General features: G+C 46.5%; 1 protein-coding gene across 1 annotated transcript in view; it reads left to right on the top strand.

Moving 5' to 3' along the window:
* The window catches only part of LOC105564903, a 246,384-nt gene that overhangs the window by 39,775 nt on the left and 184,168 nt on the right, over positions 1–22,441 (top strand). Inside the window, exon 3 of the mRNA XM_012017670.1 lies at positions 20,965–21,023. The gene's annotated coding sequence lies outside the window, so the exon portion shown is untranslated. The remainder of the gene's footprint in view (positions 1–20,964; positions 21,024–22,441) is intronic.

Below are 22,441 nucleotides of genomic sequence, written 5' to 3'. Positions count from 1 at the left end.
AAGTGTACGCGAGCGGAGGACAAGTCGCGACAGGGCTGGCGGAAAAGAGAGTAGCTGCAGCGGGAAACAAGCAGCAGCAACGCGGGTAATGAGCCAGCCGTGAATTCCTTTGTCGGAAAGAAGTTCGGCGACTTGCTGATTTCCACTGCGCTGCCACGATCCTCTCGTCGCCGCTCTTTGAACATGTAGGAGGCACGCCTCAAAGTGCCACGGTGTGTCCGAAAAACCGTCCTTTCCAGAGTCACTACCGCAATATCTGCCTCACATATTTGGACCACACGTAAACGCAAGTTCGATCGTCGCGCCCGCGCATACACACACACACACACACTCGCAACAGTTACTCTCGAGCGAGCATAGCCGAGAAAACCGAGAAATATTTTTCCTGAACGTGACAGCTCGGGTATCCGGGGCTGATCGTTCGGTGCTTATGTAGCGGTTCTTCGTCAGCTGTGCACCTCCGTCGTCTGGCGCTTCCTCGCTTCTGCTTACCATATCGCTCTTCCGAATCGCCAATACGCTAAAGTTACGTACACCCTTACTTTCGTTTAGGTCCAAGTAGTAAACTATATCTTTCGCGAAGACAGGGAGATCGCGGTATCGTTTGGAATATTTATCGGAGAAGGGTCTTGGGAAGGGAGCTAAGTTTCTGCGCGCTAAATAGCATCCTTTGCAACTTTTTGCTAGAGCGATAATCAAGGTGTTGCTCCCTACGTGATAGCTAATTGATCTTTTTTCTAGTTCGAGTTAGCGTCTGGATGTAAAAATTAATTGGAAAACGGTTTAAATATGTTTTGCCAACTGTGAAACAGATAATACCGTTTACCGCTTTTACCGTTGTTACGATTGCAAATATCGTCCTTCTAAATCGCCAATACCCTAAAGTTACACCCTTACTTTCGTTTTGGTCCAAGTGGTAAACTATATCTTTCGCGAAGACAGGGAGATCGCGGTATCGTTTGGAATATTTATCGGAGAAGGGTCTTGGGAAGGGAGCTAAGTTTCTGCGCGCTAAACAGCATCCTTTGCAACTTTTTGCTAGATCGGTAATCCAGGTATTGTTTCCTACGTGATATCTAATTGATAATCTTTCTAGTTGGAGTCAGCGTCTAGATATAAAAGTAAATTGGAAAGCTGTTTGAATATTATGTTTTGCCAACTACGAAACAGATAATACCGTTTTACCGCATTTACCGTTGTTACGATTGCAAATCGCACGCCCACGCTTGATCATGTTCGCGAGGGTTTTTGTTCGCGAGCGACTTAGAGCCGTTCAAACCGGTCTACGAACAAAAACGTGCGCCACGCGTGACTCAGCGTCGAAGGAACGGGACGACGTCGAGTCCACGTAGCGGAAATAGCCGGCAGACGTCGACGTTGAATCATTACCCAGCAATCAAGACTCGAGAGACTCGTATGAGCGTGATAAACATGCTATTTCTAGATTAGATGATTGCCGCTTATTACGCACGAGTTTGCAATAATTGTTCTCCCGCACGCCACTGCCTGCCGCCAATCTTCTTCGTCGCCTCCTCCTCCACATTCTTTTCCGCCGTGCATCCGTTCGGCAACTTTCGCAGCTGCGAATCTCACAAGTACGCATATGGGAACCGCGCGCAGTTCGGATTGGAATGCCGCGAGGAAAGAGGTATCGCGCGGCGCACAATTTCGATTCCCGCGCCCGTTTCTCTTAATCCTACAAATGCGCGATGACTCTGCCAGGCATCCCCTCACCATTTGTCATCTTGCCGGAGCTGTCGGCCGACGGAAAATATCGTGCATTCTTAACCATGGAAGTTTCTCTTAATGCTTAATTACTTTGGCGCTCTCAGACATTTGCGGAAGCTCCCTAAAGGAACAGATACATCACCGAAATTAGGGTGACGCTGTAAGGGATTTATAACGAAAGAAATAGATAAATCAGCATTCTGCAGATAGAGCGTTGACAGAGATGCGCTCGTGACTCGTTAACGTTCGCTGTGACACGAGGCTGTTTAGTTAAAGGATCGTTTACCTCGTACACCCGATATGTCTCTCGCGTTCTTTCGGATAGGGAAACTATAAATATGCATTTTATGCGATTTTATGTGATCGTTTTTATTGATTCCATGTAGAAAACGAGAATGTTTACTGGCGCGTACGAACATTATAAAAAAAATAAAGGAAAAATTGTGTACAATCATAGTAAATCACCAGCGCAACGCACTGGTTTGTGCCACCACCTACCCGCGGTAGGTCGTTAATCATCGTATGTCCACGAGGTATTGCTCGAATTTTCCGTTTTAAAAAGGTAGAAAGGGAGGGTGAAAGAGAGAGAGAGGGGGAGAGAGAGAGAGCGCTATCTTCTAGATATCTACAATTCCTTCTTAATTATGAAACGCCAGCCCGTTTCTCCCAGTGAGTCGCTCGTTTACACCGGTCGAAGCGAGTTCCGAACTGGGAGTTATGCACCATTTTCTGGTGCCAGTAGGACCGTAATTTTCTTTCCACCCCCTTTTACTTACTTGCTCGTTCAGCATATCGGACGTCGAAGTTTTAATGAATTGGAAGAAAGAGTTTACAAAGCCGTAAGATTAATACCGTTGTCTTGAATTTTAAAGCGGGCAGTGACGTAGCAGCTTCCATCATTTGTAGCTGTTTCCACGATCGCGAAATGGTAACTCGCTCGAGTTAACCACCGTGCAGTTAGTTTTCCTGAATATTCAAAGACCACTTACCGAGTAGATTGCCTATTCGATACCGATCCGGGGATTCCCCGAAATTTTCGCGGATATGTAAAATATGTAGGACGGATCGACTCTTCTACTTAATTTTTCACGACACACTTGGCCATTTATCTTTAGCTTTCCGAGAAACAACTTATATTTAGCAGGTCAAATTTGTGTCACTTTAAATATCGAAAGCATACTGTATGTTTTCCTATATTAGATACTTCGAAATCGAGATCAATTACATCTGGTTAGAACTGTTAGAATATCTCGTTAGCTACGTGGATAGGAAATTGAAGGTACACTTTCATTGCTTTAAATGCTACCGCGTATTAGTCGTTTTCTATTTTGCGGCTTGATTTCACGTGACGCGATTTTATATTAGTGGGGAAATACGTCGTAAAAACGTAACCGGCGCATCCCCCACCGTTTCTCCTCATTTTGTATCGGATAATTTCAATCATGGACAGTCCGTGTATAGCTTTGGGGATGCACTCCAATCACCTATATTCCCCTCGAGTGTAACATTTCGGACGGAGGGGATGGAAGCAGCTGCCTCTGTGCATTTCTAGTAATCCCGCAAGGAAGGGCCGTGCACAAACGCCGAGATCAGTAGCGTGTACACGTTCGTGAGTTACGGAGCACGCGATAATTGACTTACATTACAATGCAAATTACCCCCGTCACGTCACAGTGTAAAATACCATTCCAATTCTTACGCTGGCTACTTTTCATGCATTCAACTGCAGCCGTTGCAATTAAGGCCGTGCAACAGAGGTCTCGCGTCCAGATTCCGCGCGTTGCAAGCCGCCGAGGTTTTTCATTGAAAATAACAGTCTCGTTATGCCTCGCCCGCTAAATCGTACATTTAATGAAATGCACCGATGCCGGGATTATCGATGAAAAACGCGCACGATATCGCGCGTGTAAGACGCGGGAACGATGATTTGCCGGCCACGCCGACGCTTATTCACAGCCGCGTCGTTATTCGAGAGTGTTTTAATTGGCTCGCGTGTCTAATGCACAATCGTGCCAAATTTTACGCCGCTTTAGTCGCCTATCTGCGCCACGGATTTTCCTCCCTTGCGTACCAGTCCGTGTGCAGGCACGTGATCCACGTGAAAATGGGCTTCGTATATGCCGGATCGGACGCTGAAAAATATCTGTGCACTTACAAATGAGCCTTAAACGTTCCTTCGGCTTTCCACCGCCGCGGTCGATACAATTAAGCTCAGCCACGGTAGATATTCGCCGCCGTGAAATAAACTCTTTGGCAATAGATCGGTAAATCGCTTCTGTCCCATTTTTCCTCCCTTGCCATTATATAGAGGCCGGAGGCGAATGGGTGAATAAATTGCGAGTCCCAAGCGTTTTCGCATTCGTTAAAAATTCTATATACAGATCGGCGATTAACACCTGCAATAGTATACGAGAATTCCGCGAGCGCGAAATAATGCAAAAGAGATATTGGATCCCAGGAGAAATCTTTGCATGCATCGTTAATGATCCGTGTCTGTTGTGCTTTACCTGCCGGAAAGTTAGGTGCGCTTTCAGCCTGACATTGCGTCTCGAGTTCGTGGATACGAGGAATCTTGCGGTATATCTGCCGAGTAATATTTTATGTGACCCCGCTAGGAAATCACGGACGAGTTGAAGGCAATTTTCTTCGCGCAGTGCTGCAATTTTATTTCCTGATTGACATGAATTCCCCTTTTCATGAAAACTAATATGCTAATCTTTGTTTTTAAATCCTAAATGCAGGCGGAAGTGCTTTACAATTGCTTTTTTTTTATAATCTCACGTTAATGCGTATTACATTAAATAAATGCTAATTTAGCATAACGTCTTCAAGAACCGTTAAACGATATTCCACACGTAACTCGTAAACGTCTTCGCGAGTACGTTAGTTTGTACACAATGAAATTTTATTATTTCACAATGGCAATTATAATTTTCATTACGCGTATATACACAGCGAAATCTTACTTCTTTATTCGCGTCAATTAATACCTCCATTTACTTGTAGTTCTGGCATACATTATTCTAAGTAAGCAGAGACTATGTTCTGCAATCTTCAACTTTACAATTTCCAAGTTTCAGTCTTACAATAGTGTTTCCGACGTACAATAATTCATTACCACGCTAGCCGTAATTTCCCCGAGTTTTAGCATGAAATACGGAATAACAAAAACCATAACTTCGTACGTTGGTATTCCGCGGCACCGGAAATCGTTACAAAGCTTTTAACAATATAAGATCTAGTTTCTCACGACACAGATCTTTTCTGAAAATTTCGGTAGACTTGGCTTTGATTTAATTAAAATTTGTCTACCAATCGAGACTCGAGCCACTTGACGTTAGTTGTCAAGTAAATTAGCCGATTGCTTCGTACTTGCGTGTTAATAAAATAGAATGGCTTCTTTTACGACCAGCAGTCGCGTAGAATTCAATAAGTTTTTGGAATACAAAGCACCTGTGTGCTGTCTAGTTTCCCGTTTGCATCAAAAACACCGTTAAATGTCTCGTAAACATTCGATAACAGCATCGTATGGCACCGAATGACAATATCACCAGGGATACGGTAGAGCAGGTGCCGGCCAATACAACGTAATGGTGAAGAGGCAAACTGGGAGCGTTACGCTCGTTTGCCTTGAACTACATTGCATCGGCAGGTTCGCAAACGTTTTGCGCCAATGTAAAATTAGGATTGTCATGCTCACACATTGTAAGTGTAAATAAATGGAAACAAATTTTCCGCATGAGAAACATGTTAAAAGCACTCGACTCGCTCGTTGCAGTTAGCAAGCAGTTGATTGGGAAGCGTTAATTAATTCCTGACGATATTCAACATTTAGTCTGTCGCCGGCGCACGCAAAACAGTTGGTATTTTCGTGCTCTTTTCAATCAGCGTCGATTCGCTATATGCGTGTGGCCTCGCTGTTAAATTACTTAGCGACTTGCGATAAAGCTCAAGTATACACGAGAAAAGAGTTCTTGATAAAGCGATTGTTGCTGCTCCGATTATCAGTTCCATTTAAATTGGTATTTTCACGCGACACTTACTACTGCGAGGGGATTAAGCTCGCTATTCTCGCTGCTCGCTATCTGTAAATAGATGAAGCACATATCTATTTTCCATCCTTTAATTATCGGTCATCGATCATTGGTATACACTGTCATAGATTTCTGCATTCTGTATCTTTAATTGCTTTGTATACAGCACAGAAGCGCGTCCGTCCGATTGTTTCCTCGGCGCCTATTCACTTTTTTTTTCCATTTAACTGAGAATTTTGCCCGGAGCGCTGCCGCATCCATGAATATTGACGATCGAAAGGGCCGATTCATATTCTCGATTCTAATCAGGACCCGTGACTCTCCATTTTTCATCCGTTATCAACGCCGCATAAACTCCACCCCTCCGCCCTCTACCCGCTATCCGCTCCCACGTTCCCCCTCATCCTGTTCTTTTGCTTCATCTTCTCTCTTCCGGCGGGGCGAAGGGTAGGTAGCGTGAAAGACTGTCTATTTAAGGTCTCTCTCACTCCCTAACGATCTGACGCATCATCGTATCTGCTGCCAATAAATGTAACGGTGACACGCAAACAACCCCGGCGTCGTTTTCCCTGGTTACGAGAAACACCCCCCGTCCGCCCCGTCTAGTCATTCACTTTCCCTCCTTCTCCCGTTCGTCACCGAATCGACATAGGCGATACAGCGGAGGAGTCTTGTTCTCTCCTCGCTCCTTCTTTCCTTTCTCTCGCTCATCTCTGCTCATTCCACCCCAGACTTTATCGCCCCGGTCGGTACCGTCGCAGCGATAACGTCGTCGCACCGTCACGGCCGCTTCTCCTGTGTAAGAATTCGATCAGAAGCGAGCGCGCTCGCCCCGAGCTCTTCTCTCGACCCTCGCGTGAGACCCAGAGGATCGCTGCCGTTCCGAAAAGAGGGACCTTTTGCTATACGGGATAACGTGCTCGGCCGAAATGTACGCCACGTCGTCACTCCGTCTCATGTACGCGCCGAATCTCGCAGAGGCCATTAGGCGGCTAAATGATTAATCGAGCATACGAGGTACACGGCAAGGTTGCTCGCTTCTGCATGTTACGAACGCGCGCGAGCGAGGTCGCCGGATAAATTACCATTTCCATGCCAGACACCCCCGCGCGTTGTCCGCGCGAGATTAGAAATGGGCGGCATATATACCGGCTCGGCGAGGGCTCCTCTCGCCGAGTGTAGCTCAATGTCCGAAAAGTTTATTTTATTAATAGCAATCTCTTGGCGAGCAACCGGCCGAAATCTCCGCACGTTTACTGTTTAAAGTTGACGTTTCATGCAGGCCGGGATATTTTAATCCGGGACGATGAAAGCATTTTGCCGACTTAATAAATATACAAGCGCGGCTGAAAAATAGATACGGACGGGGTCTGACTTGGATAAAATATAGATTGCACCCGTGGAAAGTTTCTCTGTCACTTTACCTTCCGTGTTACGAGCAGACCGTATTTATCGGACGTGTTGGTTTTATCGTGCATGATCAAACGTCTTCCATTTTTACCACGCTTCAGTTTCTCGCGACACAGCCAACTTGGAACACGCGCCATGTCCGGCGCTAGTATTGTGTGACTTCGCCGCGTGCGAGCTACTCGCATTTATTAGCTTCGTATAAATAAGTGCCGTGAAATATTTAGAGTTCCATGCCACGCCATAGAGTATCCTCGCGGTCTATCTCCGTCCTCTCGATAAACGCCGTCGAAGGACGCGCAACGGTGATTCCGCGCTCTAAGGGGGTCGCGAGGAAATTTTTGTTCACCGTGTAGAGTCCCTCCCTGATAAAGACTACGAGATTTCTATCGAGGAGGGCGGTGCGCCGCGCTCTCGTGCCCGCGGCGATATATCCATTTGTCTGCCGTGTGTTCGAAAACGTGACACGTAGCGTAATCGGGCGAGTACACGCGATCACGCGTGTCCGGCGCGCCGCGCCGTCCAGTCCAGGTGCAGTCAACCTTCGCGCCGGCTCCGCGCGCATATTGAGAACGGAACACCATCTGTTTGCGCCCTACGATCAAGTCGGTGCCTGATAAATGGACCCCCGCGCGTCCGATACGATTCCACAGCGAGAACTTATTGCGCTCCGCGCCATATTCCGTAGTCACATTCACTGCCGCCTTCACATTCATGAGGCGTATAGAGTCCACGTGTATATAGAACGCCCGCGTTGCCAAGGTATAACTGGTATGTTCGCTCCCTGTCGGTCCTTTGATCTTTTTGGTCCTGATCACGTGGTATTCCGCCATGTTTTTGGTCCAACGGCGTACGTGTGTGTACGTACTGTAGTCGTATATGTGGTAGTGTATCAAAGCTACACACTACAACTTTTCTCTCATTGACTGGACCAACAAGATGTCGGATCAACAGAAGGGGTTGATGCAAAAGGAAACAAATGATGGAGTTATCCATAGTATAACTAGTAGGTTCACTCTCTGTCGGTTCTTTGATCTTTGCGGTCCCGGTTACGTGGTATTCCGCCATATCTTTTGGTAACAAAGCTACACCATTACGCATACAATTTTTCTCTCATTGGGCTGGAGCAACAAAATGGACGCGCAGAAGGGATCGACCCAAAACGAAACAAATGACGGAGTTATACCATAGTATAACTAGTAGATCCACTCTCTGTCGTAGTGTATCAAGACTACACTACCACACATACAATTTTTCTCTCATTGGTCTGCCCAGAACAAAGTTGGATGCGCAGAAGGGGTCGACGCAAAAGGAAACAAATGATGGAGTTATCCATAGTATAATCAGTAGGTCCACTCTTTGTCGTAGTGTATCAAGGCTACCACACATACAATTTTTCTCTCATTGGTCTGCCCAGAACAAAGTTGAATGTGCAGAAGGGATTGACGCAAAAGGAAACAAATGATGGAGTTATCCATAGTATAACCAGTAGGTTTACTCTTTGTCGTAGTGTATCAAGGCTACACTACCACACATACAATTTTTCTCTCATTGGTCTGCCCAGAACAAAGTTGGATGCGCAGAAGGGATCGACGCGAAAGGAAACAAATGATGGAGTTATCCAGTATAACTAGTAGGCTTACTCTCTGTCGGTTCTTTGATCTTTGCGGTCCCAGTCACGTGGTATTTTGCCATGTCTTTTGGTAACAAAGCTACACTATCACGCATACAACTTTTCTCTCATTGGGCAACAAAATGGACGCGCAGAAGGGATCGACCTAAAAGGAAACAAATGACGGAGTGGACCCACTAGTTACACTACGGCGTTACTGCCGACTTTCTCGCAGCGGCGCGGCAGCATGCGCGTCGTTCAAGTGGACCCGCAATAATAACAAAGCGACATCGCATTCGGAATACAATATCCCGGCGGGTGCGGTCCAAGTCTCGCGGTGCGACAGTGACAGCGTGATAAACGAAAACTAAACAGCCTCTGTAATATCGATGCGTTTCACGATAAGTGTTTCTCGTTCTCTTTACGCGTCATTATGTACCATTACTATGTACCGCGCTCTGTGTAGCGTCATTACGTTAAAATATCGCTTGTATCAGATGCGCCGTCTCAGCGTAACTGTTTTCACGCGATCGGAATATTCGACGATGCTGGTGGTGGTGGATGGCGAAACGCATTTCTCGCCTTGCTTCTTATACCGAGGAGGCTTTGCCGAACAATTGTGTGATTTATCGTAACTCTCTCGTCGTCGCTCTGCCATCGTTAATATCGTCGTGTAGAGTTCTCCGAAAGACCCGCGCTGGTAATCCACTTAAAACAATTTATCGGGAGATTGCAAGCGGAGAGTTTACCGTATCCGATGCAGAGGCTTTGCCAACGCGTGTGTGTTCGTATACGTTTGTGCGTACACGTGCGCATGCGCTTGCACGTTTAACGATATCGTATAATTTATATGCGCGTCTTGAGATCGTAATTCACCCCGCGACACGTAGAACGATACCGAAATCGAAGTCGAAATAATTTCGTGATAATTTCCGCGGCGAGTTTCACCCGCGATAACTCGTTCGTCATTTTTCCGATACGACGCCGCCCTCGTTAAACAGCCGTGTATTCGCGGCGAGATTAAAAGTGTGCGGGACGGTCTTGTCGGTCGCTTTACAAATTAACATATCGCGGATGGTTTATTGTGGTTGAGTTGCACGTGAAATTTTTCTACGTCGATCGCGCGTCACAAGTTCTCCGCGGTATGAATTCCTTTGCCGTGCCGAAGTTTCGGGCGGAAAAAATTGCCGATGCGTCTGGATAGCAACGTGGATTTGCGCGATTACCAGGGAAAAATGCGCATTGTACTTCGGCGCTGTTTTTGAAGCACCCTTCGGATTAATCGGAGCTATGCGCTCGGCGAGCACGATAGTTTAAACAGCTGTACCGTCGGTGCAATTTTCTGTTTGCCCATCTTGCTGCGTAAACGTGTTACCGCCGCTGTACTCGCCGGCGCGTTATCGACGTTGATATCGAATTGCATCGGACTGTTCCTCGAATCTGGCCGCGCCACTGGGCTATCCCCTGCCATCCATTTCGATTCCTGAACGCGAGTTTCGACGCCGTTCTCGGATAAATGAATTAAAACTATCGCGTGACCGGGCGGCGAACAAAAGGGCAATCCGAACGGTTTACGCGGCGTGCATAATTCCGCGCTTCGTTCTTGAATGGCACAAAAGTGACACCGCCTGTGCATATTTAATTCAGACATCCGGAAACAAGAGGCACTCCCGCTTCGTCTACGTTGAAACAGCGCGAGACGAAACAACGAACGCGAACGCGCTACATTAAGCTGCATCTCTCCCGGCTGTCTACATCGGGAGCGCATGACCTAATGCAAGTATTGTTATTAGATGCGTTGTTGGGGCGTGGTATTGCGCGAATTTCAGCATTGCTTTGGTTTCCGCCTCTGCCGCAATTTCCTTTGCCCTCCGCCGCACGTACCGGGGGGCAGAGAAGACCCGCCTGGCCGACGATATTCCACACATGTGGAAACGAGCCACGAAAGGGATCTCGCGGCGACTCGGCACGACCCATTTGAAATTCGTGGATTTGGGCCAATTTCTCTAGCCTCCCCCCCCCCTCGACCCCTCTTAGTGCAACAAGGCGAACCCTCATCACCGCGAGTCACGTATCCTTCCCGCGGCATGTTACATCTCCTGCCTCGTATCGTCGCATCGATTTGCTTACATTTCCCGCGGACTCGCCTATCGGTCGCTCGCGAACAGAGGAGACGAGGTCAACGACGTGTCTCGGGATGAGTTAATATCGAAAAATTATTTATCCGGTATTTGCTGTATCGTTGTATTCGTATTTTTTTCCCCCCCCGCGACTGCACATTCCTCGTCAAGAATTTAAACGCCGGCGAAGGCTACAAAGCGAATTCTATCCAGTGACCCAATTCGGAGTAACTTGCTCTGTGTAACAGATTTTGCACAATCAACCGAAGTCGATTTAAACCCCCCCTCCCCCCGTTTCCATTGTAGCGGGAAATTTGCGTGTACACGCCGGCGTATTATAATCGTATTTAAAGGACAAAATAATTTCACGGATGATTCATTATTACCGCGCGCCCCGGCGGCCGGCTCTACGGCGCGTAGCCGAGAGTCACACGGCGCGAATAGATAATGAGAGGCCGAGGTGAAGCGTCATTGCGTTTTAATTTGATTCTACGCTCGTTACGTCGTTTGTCGTTTATGCACAGGACAGATCGCTCAACACTTAGCGGGCGCACGAATTACTCACGCGCCAGGAATATCAATGTCACTTGCCGGTGGACGGATTATATACCTAACTGAATCCAGTTGTCGATTCCGCGCGTTCCGCTCTATAAGATGGGTAATTGACGGAGCGACGTGAATCGATAATATACGCGGAAGCCCGGAGTTTCTGGTTTCGAGCCGTAATAGATATCCCCGACGTCGGATCACGGTCCGTTTGGATAACACGTCTTTTTCCCCTCCCCCCTCCGCCGCTGTAATTCCGGCCGACCGTTTCGTCGCCGTTTCTGCCCCCCGGCGCCTCTCCACCTCCCCCATTATCTCGATATATACATAGATATATACCGCGCGATGCTTACTTGTTACAAAGGGGGTCGGGCCATTTAGATATCGATTTGCAATTTCGCCGGCAATTACGCAAGGCGCGGAATATGTTCGTACAGATTAGATCAGATTAAATGAATATTTACGAGACGCGAACGCAACACGAACGTCCCTATCAACCGGACCCGGGGTACGCGCGGTGCACTTATTTCTCGATATGAGTTACGGCGCTTTGCTGCTCGGTGTAAGGGCCTGGGCAGGAAGGCCGTCGTAACTGTTTACGATTCCGTCGTAAGACGTAAGTAAGGGCCCGGGCAGAATGGCTGTCTTGTATTCCCAAGTCGCAAGACGGTCATTGTGCGTTACTTCAAGACGAAGATTTAAAACATAAAGCCACTGTCTCTTGAGAGTACAAAACAGTCACTCTGCTCAGGCTCTTGGTCGGTGTCGGGAGTCAAAGACTTGTCGTAGGTCGCCTCGCGAGGCAACGGACGCGACACACGTCTACGACACGTCTTCGCGCGTTGACTTTCGACACCTAGCTCTATCGACACCGACCTAGGTCTCGCGACGGAATCGTAAACGGTTACGACAATCTGTCCGCTCAAGCCCTGTGGCCTTCTACAAGACGCCGTATGTCGGAACGTAGCCGATGGTCAATGAGAAAATTTCTTTTCAATTTCTTTGCTACGTTCCGACATGCGACGTATTGTAGAACAGGCCTGAGGGGGAAACCGCTGAGGGCATTGTGGTGTACAGATTTGCGGCATTACTGGGCATTTTTTGGGCATTAGTTTGGGCATTAGACCTTGCCGGGCATAATAATGCCCACTGGGCATTACTATCTTATCTTATTTATCATGTATTATCTCGTGTTATCTTATCTTATCTTTATAATGCCCCAGCAAGGCTTAATGCCCAAAAAATGCCCAGTATTGCCGCAAATCCGTACACCACAATGCCCTCAGCGGTTTCCCTCTCGGACCTAAGAGCCTGAGCAGAATGACTGTTTTAAACTCTTAAACTAACAGCATTAAGACAATGTTTTAAGCCTTTGTCTTGAGGTAACGCATAATAACTGTTTTATGTCTTATGAGCACAAGACAGCAATTTTGCTCAGGCCCTAATGCAGCAGCGTCGCGACATCGGCGACTTTCTTGTCCGCTAATTGCCCACACGATGCAGGGCGGACTATCCGCAGCCCCCTAAAACGTTCCGGCTGTTCCAGGCGACTCCGCGAGTCGCTGTCAAGCTCGTATACCTTCTCGCGAAAGTTAAAAGGTCATTTGAGTCGGGGAGAACGGCGGAAATAAAAAAAAAGGTAGGTCGCTGTTACCGTATCCGCATGAAACGTCTTTGTTCGCGCGCCGTCAGATGGTCCCGGAGAGACACGACCCTCCGTGTGCGCATGCATCACACTTTACGAAGCGAATCCGGTCGTTTTTTTTTTGGAGTTTTTGTAGGGTCGAATTATGGATCAGTAAGGGTAGGAATTGTACTCCGTACTTCATGGTACACGTGACTTATATTCTTTTACCGCATGCCGCGCACGTAAAGTGCACAGGTACGAAACTAATTTGCGATAAATTTCGGCCCCCGAGCGTCGTTACGCTGTTTACGATCGGGAAGATTCCATCGGCGAACTTTTGATTGCCGTAAAATATGGTGCACCCTTACTCCTTGCGCAACTCCCCGCCGACTGCGTCGCGCCAAGTAGGTAGAGTAGACTGTCGATATCGAACGACCATTTCGACGGTACGGCTGGAAGCCGAGGAACTGGGTTTTCAATTTTATCTTTCGAGCGATACCTCGATAAACTCTTTTATTGGGCGCCCAGGCCTCGACGGGCGGGGGAAATCGTTGTACTATCGGCGCGGATCGCGTCCCCCTCCTCCGCTCCCGAGACTTTCCTCGGAGAGCGGGTGGTAAGTTAATAACTCGGTAATTAGATAAAAATGATAGGAGACGTCGTATATTGGATACTAGCGTCGTGCAAATGCAATTAGCCACCAATATCGTGCGGAGAGTTAGTAGACTGTACAGGACGCTCCATCAATATCGTATTTCTGTCAATAGGGGGTTTTCTAACGTATCCGGCGATATTCGCTGTGTACCAAAAATAGGGCGATAAAGCTTCTTTTTCTGTCAATTTCTCTCATTTAGCTTCGGGTGTCAAAGTACAATGGATTTCGCCTGGATGGAAAATTGATTTGGAACGTGGCAAAAACAATACGAATCTAACGCGAGTAAACGTCGACGTCGCTCCTGTATTGGCTCCCGATGACTGTGCTCGAGTGGCGGAATTTGGATCGGCGACGCGGTCGCTTCTTCGTAAGCGAGCGTACTTGTGAACCCCCCGGTGGGCGCACGCAACAAACCACGAGACAAAATGAGAGATCCGTGCCTCAATTAAAATTTACCTGTCGCGGGCTCGGGCATCGCCGTAGTAGACACGTTGCCCGTGCGTGACCGGCCTCACTGATATCTAATGTCAATCCGGAGTGTTGTTTCGAACATGGTGCAGTCCCGAGCAGCAACGCCGTCCGCCCCGCCAGCGGCCGCACGAGAGCACCTTTCGCGATTGCCCGCATAGGCACGTGATTTCTGCACATATACAAACAGCCGCGCGCGTATACACGCGTACACGTACCAAGTGCCCGGGCACAAGGATCGATAGCCTTTTCGAGGATTTCCTGGATTGCGATTCTAACGATTGTCACTTGTTCGTCCTCCTCGTCTGTCCCATCCATTGAAGCGGCAGTTGCCACAAATTAGCATTTTACGATGCGGCCAAGAGGACAATGGGGTTTGCGTTAAATTCGGTGGAAGAAGAGTAAAGTGGGAGGACCATTACCGCGATCGGGGAAATCTCGGCTGAGTGCTTCATTTAAAATCGAGCGATCCCATGTTTATGGAGCGCGAGGGGGGGTGGGGCCGCGAGAGGGGGCGATTCACCCCGTCAGGACTCATTCTTAATCGAACCGATTCTCTTAAGGAATTATATTCGATCCCCGCAGACTCGCTATATCAAAGCTATCTTCCCTTTATGTGAATCCTCGAAGAATAATGTCGTTTTAAAACGTCTCTTTTAAGATTTCTCTTCCGTATACCAACTTCTAAGACGTAATAATTCTAAAAAAAGATTTAACATTCAAGGGAGAATTTTTTAGGTCTGGTGTAAAATTTAGTAAATTTAAAAATAATCCTTCTTACATTTAAACAACGTTGGACCACGCGTGTACAAACTGTACACCCAGAAAAAGAAGTTTGTTCGAAATCAAATAAGTTTTCTTTGAATTTTAACCTCACTAGACTTTTTATTTCGTTTCAAAGAAAAGATATACCCTAACCAAAATTTTACTTGAGCGAGACTAAAATTTCGAAGAAAATTCATATCTATTTCTTCAAGTCTAGCAAATGTTTAATAGAAGTAAATAAAAATGTAGTAGATCCAAAGAGACATGATTTCAACGTATCTCATTTGTTTAACCTAAACAAATCTCTTTTTCTGGGCGTATACGCTCTTCAATTTTACTTGTGAATTGTGTTGGTCGATTTGCGCACGTTACAAATTTTAATCGAAATCCTGCGTACGAGCCGGAAGAACTTTAGCTTATAAACTCGTAGACGTCGAATGCTTTTGCACTACGTTTACACAGGGCTCTGCCTATCCGGTCAATGAAATTCGAAGCTATTCGATGATTGGACAGTGCGGTCACGAAACTGACTATGGCACGGCATCATTAAGCGAGGTTTCGCATCAGAAATAGGGTGCGATTTGTTCGATGGCACAATCCTCCTCTTCCCGATGGACTAGATACGACAGAAATTCGGTATTTGCGTACGAGTCTGAAATTCCTGCCTCGCCTATGCTTGGTGATAGATGCGCGCTCGTACGTCGTAACGCGGCAAATATGTAAAGCAGCATGAAGTATATTGAACGATGAATATGTTGTCGCGTCTGATATCGCAGATAGCATTACATACGCGCTCTCTCGCATTCTACTCTTTGTGAGCAGAATCCTTTGAATCCTGCAATAATCTCGAGAATTTTCTCGCCCCTTGTTGTTCCGTTTTACACGTCCTCGGAATGTACGCCGTCTCGTATTTTTTACCGTATCGGAATTCGGCAAATGCTCCGCATTCAAAATTATTTATTCGAAACGTTTAACCAATCAGCCGAAATATCTTAAAAATATCGAAATAACGTCTTGAAAACAGCTACGGTACTTTTGTATTACATCGGATCCACCCCGAGTCTTTAATTTACAGCTTATCGCTAGCTTTTTGCTCGTTTTTTTTTAATTCTAGCATTTGTTTCCGTGAGATCTGGCCGCGAGATTCATGTATTGGATTGCCAATTTACTGGCAATCCAATATACGATTACTATCAATTACTACTAAATTCGACGATATTGAATTTCAATGCCATTCACAGTGAAAACTTGTTTAACTCGTTATCGATCCGTTATCGTACCCATTTAACGTCGAGTACAGTTTGGTAATCGAATTCTATCTGACGAAAAATGATAATTACGTCGCATAAATTCAAATGAGCCTTTTTATCAGACCTGCGCGCGCGGCGTATTCGTCAAAAAGTTGGAGGAGCGCGATTATGTATCGCGCGCCGGGCGCGCGCATATCTGCCGATTTACACGCGCTGTAAACATCACCTGAGCCACGTTACGTACGGCACAATGTGGGACGCGTGTAATTGTGCCGAATACAAGTTACTGTTGTCGATAGACCATCGAGCCGAACAATGTGTACCGCCGAAACGCGACAGCGCTCTATGCGTTTAGGCGCGACGAGAGTGGGTGCAATTTCTGGCGTAGCGTGATTCACCCGTCATAAAACTCCGGCGCAAAAAGCGATCCTCTTTGGCTCCCCGGGATTAATGTGGCGTAAGTAATGCGTCTCCGATGGAACGTACGTACAAGGGGGCGGGGATCGCGGGATTATTCCGGCTCCTTTATCCCCGGCTCCTTCACCTTGGAACCTCGAAATAATACGACTCGCGATAAGTACGTGTTTCGTTACTCGTTGCCGCGCCGCACGCTGATTAAATTACTCCGAGATTGCGTTTCTACGCGTTATGATAAATCTGCGCCCCGAGAGCGCGCCTGGTAATTTTGTTAATTAACCTCGTAGGCAACATCGGCAGGATTAGATGAAGACAGTATCTAGGATTATCCTCCGAATGAAGACGCCGGTTGATTAGAGGATAAATTAGGAAGAGGCGGCGCATTAATGCGACACGCTGCGTTTATACGATACACAGGCGGCATTACGTTAAGAGATTACGTTAACTTTCTTGGCATCGAGTTAACGCACACGTCTGTTTTCTATCGATATAGAAAATCGATCTGGCTACTTAATGTTACCCCGGCGCAACGAACGGTTTTCCGTTACGAAAGTTACGCGGCAAAGCAGGCCGAAATTAACGATAAGTTATTATAATATGCTATTTCGTAGGCGGGCTGCGAGAGTTGTGGTACTTTAGAGCGCCAAAGTAAACTCGGCCCTGGTCCCAGGATCTTCCGTATCGGACCGACCAGAGTTTACTTCCAGAGTTCGGAGTTTCGTAATTTGCCGTTGGTGGGTCGGAGTCGTCGCATTATTGTGTACGCCGCAGTTGTAATAATCCCTGTCCTAATTACTACGCTACGATAAAATAGGAGTTCACTCTGGAATTGAAAACTCTTTGAGATGACGAGAGCCTTCTTGATTATATTCGCACAACTGACCCGCGCTCTCTGTCTCTCTGTCTCTCTCTCTCTCTTTCTCGTTGTTCGTCGGCTGTCGTTCGCGCCTCCCTTATTTAATGGTAAAAATGTTAAACGCGGAAAACTAAACTCTCGTCGTGGCGCGCGATGAACAGTGAAATGCTTTTTTGCACGACCGTGCGCCGTGAGTTTGCGAATAAATGCATGCGGACAAACGTGACTTCCGAACGCCCCGTGGACTCGCACGCATTTTTCTAATGATAATGCGAGAACTTGTTCGCGCAGAAGAATGCCGCGCGATGAAAACCCCCCGCATATCACGCTGCCGTAATGCACTTGTTAGTATGCGCCATGCTTTCCAGGCGGTTTGCACTTGGTCGAATTTATGAGACTGTCGGTGGTTTACGGCAATGGGGGTAGCAATTGATTTGAATATCGAGTTTTCTTAATCGTCCCGTCGCGGCACCAAGACCGGCGAAATCTCCTCGACGATCGCAATAGCGATCGAGGAGAATACTTTCAATATCGCGGCGCATAAAGTACATCATGAATTATTTCCTACCACTATTTAATTCACTGCACTTCCATTTGGAGTCGCGAATTGATTTCCCGTATTTTTCAACCGCGATATGAAGTTCAAACAGCGCGATTCATCTTTTTCAAATTTATCTTGCCCGCCATAAATAATCATGCGTGCCTACTTCTTTGCTGATATCGCCGCGTACGCCGTCTACATTTTATTAACTTACGCCGTCGTCTCGCGGTTGTAGTCTAAATACAGATTTTATTTCGCGTTAACAATTTATTCTCTCTTTCCATCGCGGCCACATGCCACGACGACGGAAGAAGTATTTATGCATGCAGCATTAAAATTTAGAGAAATGTAAAACCCGAGAAATCAGTTTCGTGTACAATTAAAAGCGGAAACGGATGCCGTCACGTGTTAATTGTTACTCAATTTTGTGCCATTATTAAGAGCGTTACTTTCAAGCGACGGACTCAATGAAAATGTTATTTCTTATTCAAGCCGATTCTATTCTAGGCTAATTGAACTTAGTTAAATTATATCGGTACAAGCCATCGCAAGAATCTGCTACGCTCTGATTTGTAGCTTTCGGACCCCTTTCTAATTTTCCTTGAGCGTTGGGTGCTGATCCTTCGACGCACAAATTAATTCCACTATATATAATAGTCCCAAAGCTTTCGCGCGCTTTTACTGCATGAGTCGTTACGTTTAATTTCCGAGGGCGTCGCGTCACGATCCTGTTGAACCGTTCCTTCATCTCCTGCTATTATAGCAGCCGAGAGAACCGATTCACTCGACTCGGTAGAAACAGTCACAGCTGCGCCGACAGCTCTCTACCGTATCTCTCGTTTGCCAGTTGCACACTTTGCATTATTTCCCCGCTCTTTTTCCCCTCCCACGAAATGCATATTATCCGGCGTGCTTATCCGGCCGATTGCTTTCGCGTTTTCAATCATTTCTAAATTCTTTTGTCTTTCTCCTTCTCTCTTGTATCCTCCCCCCTTACTCTCTTCTCTCCCGAGCGAACCTACGTACAGAGAGACTGGTATATCTCGCCAAGTTTAATAAAAGCGGAGGAGAGCGACGCTGTTTTTATCTCGCGATGCGGATGTGGATTCGCGTAACAGTGAATTTTTGGTACCTGCGTCCGTGGTGTTGCAGTCAGCGCGGCTGGAATTGCAACGGGTATCGAATCATAATCGGATGAGGGACGTAACTCGCGATTAACGAACACGAAAATTGGCACGGATGAAGAGCGCTTTTCGAATATTGTCAACGGATTGCAACGCTGTTCGCTCGATTTCGCGCGGACACGGGTGCGGCAATAACATACGGAATGTCGGACGGCTGAATTTATTCCCGTTATGAATTCGTTGCGCGATTCATTTCGACGGTATGATCCGTACGGCATATTTTATACAGTAATCGAATTACGGATTCCGATTTCCGCCCCTTTGCTCCGCAATGCATCGCGAAGCTAACTCGCGAGACTCGCAGCCAACGATGCATCTTGCATTGTGAAGAATGGCAGCGGTATCAGAACCGAATCATCAATGATGCACGGCTCTTTTCCCCCGTCACATCGCTGCGCTTTGGCGTACTGCCAATCTCCATTGCCGCGGCGCTCCTTTCTCGCGAACCTTCGCAGCAATTTTCCGTCCTTGCGATCGCGATATATGTCGGGGACGCGACAAACTCCACTGCTGCGCTCCTTTCGAGATTCCGCTACCATCAATGATTTAAAGACCGTATCATTAATATCCCTAAAGTTTCCGAAAAAGACTGAGCGTATCGTGGAATGTATCGCTATAACCGAAAAGATGTCTGTTTCTCTGGCTCTCTTTAATCGCGTCGTATTGATTTGCGAACAAAGAATTGACACGATGAATTGTGTTTTTAAAGAATTTCAGGGCAATAAGTTAAAAAGCTTTAACGCGAGAATGACATGTTTATCGCTGATTATATTTTAGACGGTATTAGAAATTAATTGAATGCGAGATATTTGTTGCCGATACACATTTGATCGATATCCCGGCGAAATTTACATACGTGGAAGTACGTGTGACACAAATTCGACCTAAACTCGACCGTAAGGCTTCGCATAAATCAGTATTATCTCGCATTAATGCGCTACCAGTGCGGCGGTAGTGTTCATAGATTCGCTTGTAATGAACACGCTACGCATTCTGTCCGTTAATCCACGTAAAGAATATCTTATCTGCTCCGTGAGTCGATACGTCGTACCGCGGTAAATTTATATTAAATCTACATACATGCATTATTCCGTTCATAGCTACGCTGAGAGACCCATTTTGTCGAATGAAACGAAATAATTTGATTGAATCGTTTTGTTGACCGAACGTGTAATTTGGTTGTACAAAACGAAAAGTATGTTGCTGAAAAGAAGCTAAATGTACAACTGAATATTTTGTTTCCGTGAGTTGTTTATTTGAACAAAATTTTATGATTGAGATAACGAATTCGTTCATCTCAAAGTACGGTATTCCGCCGCTAGATGGTCGCCGAACTCGCAAGTGAGATCACGATAGTCCGGCATCCAAGGTACACCCCGTCACGGGCCGGACGGTTCTTTCGGTTCTTTCGCGACAATCAGCAGAATAAGCGAAACTGCACCGAGAGATCCATTTTGTTGAATGAAACGAAACAATGTGATTGAACCATTTTGTCGACTGGATCGTTTAGTGGAATATTATAAAAGGATTCTGTGCATGTTCACTCAACCAAATTTGTGCGTTAGCATAACCAAATTTTACAACTAAAATTTTTTGTATCAACTGAAAGATTTGTTCGTCCATATCCAAACAAGAAATTCAGTTGAGTCAACAAAATTTTGTTTCATTCAACAAAATGGGTCTCTCAGTGTATGCGTACGTATCTTTATCTTATAATTAAATACTCGAGCTATAATTTTTTTTCCCTCTTTCAGATATTACTGCAAGCTGCGAAGTTTCCCGGAAGTTCTCTTCCAGTGCACGGACGCAGAAAGTAAGACACACATTATATACCCCGTATAAAACCGTATTTTTTGCAGTTTAATAACGAGTTAAAAAACTCGCATATATTATTAATGGAGAAGCTAGTAGCAGCCCCGGCGTTCTTACGCGGCGGAGGCTGCGAGCTTCCGCATTGAGCCATTTGGCGCGCTAAAGATACTTTAGTCGAAAATACCTCCGCGCGATCCGATACTCGCGCTGCTTGATATATATCGATGGCTATATATTTATCCAGCAAATTTTTTACAAGGCTATGTAATGTACGCGTCTCTGGCGCAGGGCAGCTTCCGCTTCTCGGTCCGGCGAAATAAATATTGGCTTTCGGCGACAAACGGGAGATACGCCGTCAATTCGAGTATCTATCGAACAATATTTATTTAGAGTATCGATTTTATTGTAGAATATTGGCTTTCTCGGCGGTAGCGATCGGATTTTACAGACTCGCTTCCTCTCCTCCCTCTTCTCCGCGTCGCTGCCGTTCACCAACTTCCTTCGCTTTTCTGAGAACCATATACGCGATGCATAGTTATTAATATTACACGGCGACAGGGAAGTTCCCCGATACGATAGCGGGTGATATTCGTAAGATCGGTTATACGCTCGCGGCACGTTACATGGAGCATTCTCGATACGATGCTCATGCGGACGGGCGCGTGGTTCGTGTGAATTGAAACGTGAGAGAACGATAGTCAGTCATTGGGAGTTGTTTCTCGTTACCAGCATCTCGGCGCCTGTAAAATCAAACACCCAGATCCCGTGCGGCGCTGAAATCGGCGCTTAAATCAACGCTCTTCTAATGGCACGGCGGCATTTCACGGTGTACGTAGTTTTGTAGTCTACAATCCCGGCCTGTTTACTCTCAGTCGGTCTACTTTGTTACTGACAGTTCAACATGTACCGCAACTACACACCTATTGTACGTGTATCATTCGAACGTGTCTGGCGCAACATTTTCCCCGGGCTTGATGCTCCGTACGTGCGCCGCTCGCTCCGCAGTAAAGTCAACCGTGTTTTCTACCGTCCTGTAACATCACCGGCGGCAATATAGAAAGGCATCGAACGGGCGATATTTCACTGTCTCGCTGCGCTTTTAATTAACAATATTCATACGTACAACGGGAACAATTTAGTTTGACTTATAGCGCGTCGTATCGCTATACAGGGTGTCTTTCCATATCCGACAAAATTTTTGAGAAGGTAGAACGGATCGAGATGAACGGAAAAGTCCTGTACCATTTTGCAATTTTCGTAATAGTTAACGAGTAATTAATTATTAAAAATCGTTGTCTTAGGCCGCCAAATTCGAGCGCGTGGCAAGATGTGCGCATAGCAATATCGATCGCCGGGGGGCGGTCACATCTTGCCACGCGCTCGAATTTGGCGGTAGGCCGGCCTAAGACAACGATTTTT

Source organism: Vollenhovia emeryi, unplaced genomic scaffold, assembly GCF_000949405.1.
Source record: "Vollenhovia emeryi isolate VEMERY1.0 unplaced genomic scaffold, V.emery_V1.0 DF939158.1, whole genome shotgun sequence".
NCBI classification, from domain to species: Eukaryota; Metazoa; Arthropoda; class Insecta; order Hymenoptera; family Formicidae; genus Vollenhovia; species Vollenhovia emeryi.
This window is presented reverse-complemented; position numbering and strand designations above follow the sequence as displayed.